Source organism: Panicum virgatum, chromosome 3N, assembly GCF_016808335.1.
Source record: "Panicum virgatum strain AP13 chromosome 3N, P.virgatum_v5, whole genome shotgun sequence".
Classification (NCBI taxonomy): domain Eukaryota; kingdom Viridiplantae; phylum Streptophyta; class Magnoliopsida; order Poales; family Poaceae; genus Panicum; species Panicum virgatum.
In genome coordinates, this window is record NC_053147.1 from 63,558,936 (window position 1) to 63,566,496 (window position 7,561).

Consider the following 7,561-nt stretch of genomic DNA (forward strand, 5'->3'; position numbering starts at 1 on the left):
CATGGAAAAAGAATCATGAGCATCTTGTGGCAACCATGATTATCTTACTCCATGAGATCTTTCTTTCTTGTCCACGAAATCCTCCCCCATGCTAAGCATGATGCTAGGCGTGGAAGGAGAAAATGGACCATTTTGCAATTCTTGAAGTCCTTCCCTCATGTGTATGAATATCATCTTCAATGTGTTTTCACCTTTGTTGCCTCAATTTCCTTCAACTTCTTCTTGTACTAAGTCATGGTCCCAATCATTGCTTCACATCATCGTCGTCTCCTTCAATTCCTCGTTGTCCCATTGCTGCCTCATCTTCATGAATTTTTCTTTCAATTTCCAGAACAGAACATGTACTGAAACATTACTCCATTGCGAAGTGCATGAAAATTTCCTTTTCAACGAGTCCTCATTCGCCCAAAATTGATTCCGAACAAGAGAGTTATGTCCATTTCATCCCAGCGCTGCAATCTGTCCCGACGAATTTCAGAACGCGCAACGTCCAATGTTCTTGCCATATCTCCTTGTACGGGTCTTCAAATTCATTGATCTTGGATGAATTGGAACGAGAATTTCATGGAGCTTCTGAATATCTACTTTTTCTTCCTTGTACGTCTCTGTCTATGTGCAAAATTTGATAAAAACAGCGGGGCTTGCTCTCGAACTTTGGAGGTGTTGACGAATTTGATTTCTTCTTTGATCACGAATTCATGGGAACGCTTTGTCATGCCTGCAAAACAATTCAAGTGCACTACCCCTAAGGTGACAGTTGGGAGTAGAAACAATTGCCAACAAACCAAAAACATCCCCTAAGATACTTAACTTGTGGCATAGTTAGTCTATTGAAAATTAAATCTAATGGGTGTATGTGAATGCAAGTGGGAGGTGTGTGTATGCAAATGAGAGGAAAATGGATTGCTATCTTGGTCAAAAGAGCTTAAAGATGGAGGTCCGCAAACAAGTTTAAACACCACGTTTACACAAGATTGCAAAAGGTAAATGCTATCATGATAAGCATTACATGGATAGGAAAGCATACATCAATAAAATTGAGACCAATCTAGCAAAATCAGGGCATGAACAATGGAATGGATGCAAAGTGCAAATGAAAAGTTAGCAAAAACAAGTGTTAGCAGGGTTGAAAGGACCTTTCGATGTCGTTCCGCAACTAGCTTATTTAAAAACAATTGCTAAGAGTGACAAAAAGCCTTCGCGACACTTCATAAGAAGTGAGGCTTTTGTCAATGAAAATGTTATTTATCGAAAAGGACCAAGCAACCGAGCTAACAAGGTTTTAGAAGTAGGTTTATGGGTTTCCTATATTTTTGACTTAAAACAAAAATTTTGAAGAGAGAGTGTTGAGTATAGAAATTCTATCTAAGGTGGTTTTTTAAAAAAAACTAGAGAGAAACAAAAGTTAGATTTTTTTTGAAAGAAAAACATAACATATGGTTTTAGGATTGCTCTATGAGTGGTTTTCCTAAGAGTTTCAGGATCTCAAAAGTGAGGCTAGTCAATGTTTTTTAAAAAGAGTTTTTTTTAAATGCAACATGCAATGCAATGCAAGGGTGAGATGAATAACATGGTATGCAATGCAACACGGGGTGGGTGAACAAAATGATATGACATAATGAGGTGGTCTAAAACAAAACAAAAGTTAGCCTAAGTTAACTACCCACAAGTTTAGAATCAAAGAGCGGTGCAACACTTCATATTTCCCTCTAAAAGGACACAAATAAAAAGGCTCTAAACACTAATAGGCACACAAAAAGGTCTACAAGTTTCCCAAGATCAAATAACAAAGTGCTCCCTCAATAACATTTAGAATGAACAACATGAAGTTGTGGTTTTTGTTAGAGCAATGGTACAATGTTACTTGATATTCCGATTAAAGAGTGCAATGTAGATGGTCATATTAATATATATAAATAGATAAATAAAATAAACGGGTTGCCTCCCGCAAAGCGCTTCATTTAAAGTCATAGAGCTTGACTTTCTCACATACCTTCTCATTGATGTGAAGCCATGGTCCTTCGTGCGAGAATTTGAATTGTCCATGCAGCTTGTATTGATGACGCCTTTAGTAATCCATCGTGGTTCGCTCTTAACATCTTCATGCGTTGAATATTGTCACTCGTGCCTTCCTTTGCCAACGTCCTTGGGGCCCTTATTTTGTCCTGAGCTTGTGAATTCGATCATGTATGCTTGATGAAACCACACCCCAAGCTCCTCTTCATTGTTGGCATCCTTATCTCCTTCACCTTGTTCTCGTCATGATGCTCTTCGCCTCTCCTTCATAGATTTTCCCCTACATCCAGAATAGAACATATACCAAAATATAGATCTATTGAAAAGTTTATGAAATTACCTTTCCAACAAGTGGTCATTCGCTTTAAACGGAGTCCAAACGAGAGAATTATGACCGTTTTACTTTAGCGCTGCGTGCTGTCCAGAAAATTTCTGAGTGCACGACCTTCGATGTTTTGGCCATAACTTCTTGTGGGAAACTTCGATTGACTTCATTCTTGATTCGTTGGAACCGAAACTTCATGGGGCTTTTGAATATCCAAAAATATACTGCAATTTTCTTCTGAGGTCGAGCAGAATATTGATGATAAAAATGACTTCTTATGAATCGATCCGAAGATGTCGATGATCTTGATCTTGTGGTCTTCGGAGCGTCTTGTTGTGCATCCTTGGCTTTAAGGTCATCACCATTGATTCACCAGCGAGTAGCATGGCTCCAATGGTCTGTCTCCATGGTTCTTGCTTTGCCTAAGATGCCAGGATCGAAGGAGGCTCCCGTGCTTTGTGTCGATGATCAGAGTGATCTCTTTCTTTGATTGTACTCGACTAGAAGCTTCTTGAGCATCCCATAGAGAAGATGGGTGGCATCATGGTTCCTCTAATCTTGTTGCCTCCAGCGTTGGTCAACTTCAAATCAGCAACTTTTGTGCACAAGGTCCTCCAAACATCTTGCGACATCGTCATCACTTTCTCCATTGTTTGTTGCTGCCTCTTCTTCGTTGAATTCCTTGATCATCCTGCATAGAACATGTACCAAAATTCTACTCCATGGAAAGCCTTATTAAATTACCTTTTCAATGAGTGGTCATTGATCCCAAACGGACTACGGATGAAAAAGTTATGGTTGTTTTACTCCGGCACTGCGCTCTGTCCCGAGACATTTCAGAACGCATAGTGTTGTAAGATTTTACCATAACTCTTCACACCGATCTCCAAAATTCATGATTCTTGATGCGTTGGAAAGAAGGCTTGATGGAGCTTTACAATATATAATTTTCTCTCATGGTACTTCTCTGATCATGGACGAAAATCTCATCACAACAACAGTACTTTGGAGATGATGATGATCCGATCGCACGATTTTCTTTTTGGGCATCCTTCATCACCTATGGCTTGGACAAAGAAATCTCCAAGAGACATTAGCCAAAGTTGACATGGTGACATACCTTTTTCATCTTTACTTGTTTTGAGTGTGGGCTCGATAGCGGATGCTGGGCCACTAACAAAAGTTAGCACCTACCACTAAAGAGCGGGTCTTCACGTAGCCATCAACTTGCTTGAGTGAGATTGGACTTGTCAAAGTACGGACGTTGAGAGCTTCTCAATCGCTTTGTGTCTAGGGTTTTACATGCATTCATGGACACAAACAAGAAACACAGGATATATGCAATAATGAAATTAGGGTTAGTCCAAAAAGATAGATAGATCTCCCTAGGGTTCGAGTTGCCGATCCCCGGCAACGGCGCCAGAAAAGCTTGTTGACACTCCTTAGAGCCCCAATTTACGTACCGCAAGCGCACGGATCATGGTAGCTTTTCCCTTAGAGTACGCCCCCAAGGTTTATCAATCCGTGGATCGGAAGCGAACCGACTAGGGTTTACCATCTAACCTATCGAACCTATTCTAAACATGAAGCGAAGATTGCATATAAACTGAACACTTGATAGATATGAATGAAGCATAAGTGTTCATCACACCCACAACCGTAGATGAGATAACTCAACCAAGGAGCTAGGGCCTATCGTCTCTAGGTACAGTTCTAATAAAAAAGGTGATCAAAACATAGATTGCATCTCAACTAAAGGTACACGAAATCATCTCTCAGAAAGGCGGCTCGCAAGTGGCCTACTTTCCCAAGGTCACCGGTGCGAGGTGCGTGTCGACGCCTAAGGTTTCCCAAAGCTATACCCCAAACGCCCACCAAGTACTCTTACTCGAAGCTCCTCCTCTTGGTGGGCGCGCAACGACTCCCATGGTACTCGCCATCGATCCTATTCCACATCATGTCGTCACTAGAATTTTTCCACATCATGGCCTAAGCCATCTCCTAGGTACCCTCGAAGACTTGCGGCGGCCGTTCGCCTCCCTCCGGTCTTGGCCCTAGGTTTTCGTCGAGTTCTGGGAGGATTGATTCCCCGAGTTGAATAAGGTGCGAGCTATTTATAAGCCGAGGAAGCCACCGGTCGAAGGGGAGGCCGAACTGCCTCGGAAACGGGCTAGGCCGGCCGGCTCATGGGCCTAGGCCGACTGGCCTACCCTCTTTCGGGCCCGCCTCGGTCTCATCTTTCGCGTGTAGACTCCTTGCATCTTCTAGAGTTTATGTCCTTCACGATTGCACCCCTTTAGACGTCGTTATCTTGGAGATATCTTCGAGGAAAGGATATGATAGGGAATCCTTCCTTAAATCTTCATTTGCTTTGCTTAATCCCGAAGTATCTTAATCTCATCTTCGTGGGCTTGGTCCTTTGGGCTCTCTTGGAGGACGGATGTGCATGAATGGGCTTTGAATCAACATGGGCTTTGGTCCTTCCTTTGGGCTTTGGCCTTCGTCTTTCTTCGTGTTAGCACTCGATCACGGGCCTCGTCGTTTCATGCTCCAAAATAGGCCAAAAACCTGCAAAAACGAAGTTCCTCCAAAATATATGTGCAAATGTGAAAATGACCAATAATTAGACCGGGGTTAGGATGGTTAGTGATTTTGATATTAAATTCATGCCATTATCAAGGATAAACAAGGGATAAAATGAGTACTTAAGGAGCGCCAACACAAGCATTGGTTCTGTTTTTAGAAGCAAGCAGCCAAATTAGGTTGTTGTGCTATTGGTTATATTGACATAATATAATGCTTCATCACACTATCTGATATTCTTATTTTTTTGTGCAGGGAGAAGGGTGAAACTATCGGGGCCCATTGAGTATGTATGGAGCCATGCTACAAAATATAAAGTTGTTGGCTTTTCTTGTGGTTATTGTTGTAGAAATAACTCTGGTGGTGGTGTAACCTGTTTTAGGGAGCATTTAGCTGGACTATCTGGGTCGGTAGTTGCTTGTGAAAATGTCTCCCTTGTTATCAAGATATTGATGTTAGATCAAGTGTCGAAGCTAAGAATAAGGTCCAAAAAAATACAAAGTTTCGTCTATTTGTTGAAAAAGAGGTTACGCAAGCAAATAGAGGTTATGTGATGAATGATGCAAGAATTCCTCTTGATGAAGAAGCACATGTTCAAATAGCATTGAGAAACTCTTTGATAGATGTTGGTAGTGGGGCTGCAGATGGCCATAGGATTGGAAGTGGTAGTGGGGGTGCTAATTGCTCAGCTAGTCATCAAGTTACACTTCATAAGTTCTACCGAAGTCCTGAAAGCATTTCCAAAGCACCTTTTGACATAGATTTGGCATGTAGTTGGTCAATGCATGTCTTCTAGTGGGTGTGAACGGAATTGGAGCACTTTTGCTCTTGTCCATACCAAATTGAGGAATCGATTAAGTTATGACAAGCTCCACAAGTTAGTTTTTGTGCACTATAATTTGAAGTTGCGCATCCAACAATATGAAGATGACATCCATAGCCTTCAAGATATGCAAATTCAACATGAAATGGATTCTGATCCTTATAGCATGCTAATGGATGCTGTTGTGTTTGATGACCGCAACCCAATCATGGATTGGTTGGTCAACTCTAGGAGTGAGTCTACTCCTACTCTTGATGAAAATGTTGATGGTGAGACTGAATTTGCCATCTCTAGTAGATTTATCATTGAGGAGATGGGATTGAGTGATAAAGATGTGGCTATACTTAAGAAAATATATTGTCCCAAACAAAATATTAGTAAAAATAGGAGGATACAATTTGATGAAAAAGAAAGCCCTAAGGATATTGAATCAGATTCTGCTCAAGGTAGCCCAATATATGCTGAATTAGGGGACAGTGCCTCCCATGAGAGTGAAGATGAAATTGCCTATCTTGTTTGTTACATTCTTGTTTTGCTGGGTTTTTTATGCTCAATAATTGGTTAATTTTTCTGCTCTCATGAGAAGGTGATGATGGTGCTGGTACCACAAATGCACAACCAGCCACCTCCCCTCTTTGTCCAAGATCTAAAAGGGTGAAGAAAGTCCCTGTTAGGAACTTGTACTAGTCAAGAGGTTAGGTGCCTTTCTTCCCCTTCTATTATGAAATTGACTGACTATGCTAGCTGAAATATATCTACTTGGCCTTTTCTGATGTGTGAATTCTTACATATTGCTTGCTAAAATTGTAGTGATTTGGCATGAAAGTACTATGGGATATGGACTGATTTATGACCAGATTATGCTATTATGGTGCTGCTTGTTGTATTTGGGATTGTGCACTGATATTATGTAATATTTGGCACTATGGTGGACTCTGTAATATTTAGGACTGGACTATTTATACAAATATCATTGAATCGGTAGTTTATAGTATGTGTACATTTGTTTTTTATCTAAAATGATATAGAACTGATGTGCATGATTTTTTGAACAAAAAGAATGTTTTTTTTGTAAATTTTGTCCGAAAGTTTTTTTTGTATCGCCGATAAATTCCCGATATATCCGATATTCCCGTTTACCGGTGACCACTGAGATTTTAAAAATACTCGGTAGAGAAAACCTCGCCTCTTGCATGCCATTGTGTTCTCCACTACCGGCCGCGAATGAGCAAACTATCTCCTCTGCCAAGCGGTTATCCACCACTTCAGGTGACGGTTAGGCAAGCCCAATGCAGCTGAATAGGAGAAACATCTGTGCAGACATGCAAAAATAGATAAAAGTGCTCACCTCACCCACGTGCAAGCAAATTTGAAATAAAAAAAACTATAACTACTAAACTCAGCATTTAAAATAAATTTGGATTACACCGTTATTTTTGTTATGATAACAAGACCACACATGCCTATTTGCTCGATATTTTTAAAAATTATATTAATGCTAAATACTTAATTTTGGAAACTAGACACAGATATTATAAGAACACGAATAAATTATTATTTTCTACGAACAAATAATAATGTACGACGAACAAAATATTGCACATCATGAACATTTAATTGCATAAGATAAATAACAAAAACTAAATATCGCGAATAAATTGGTCAACATCACGTAATAATTTAATTTACAAAGTGAAGAAACAATTTATCGTTGCGAACAAATTAGTTACACGCAGACAAATAATATAAACTCAAAAACACATATTTGTACGCTCATAATAAATTGTACGAATTTATAGAACAACAATTTGTAC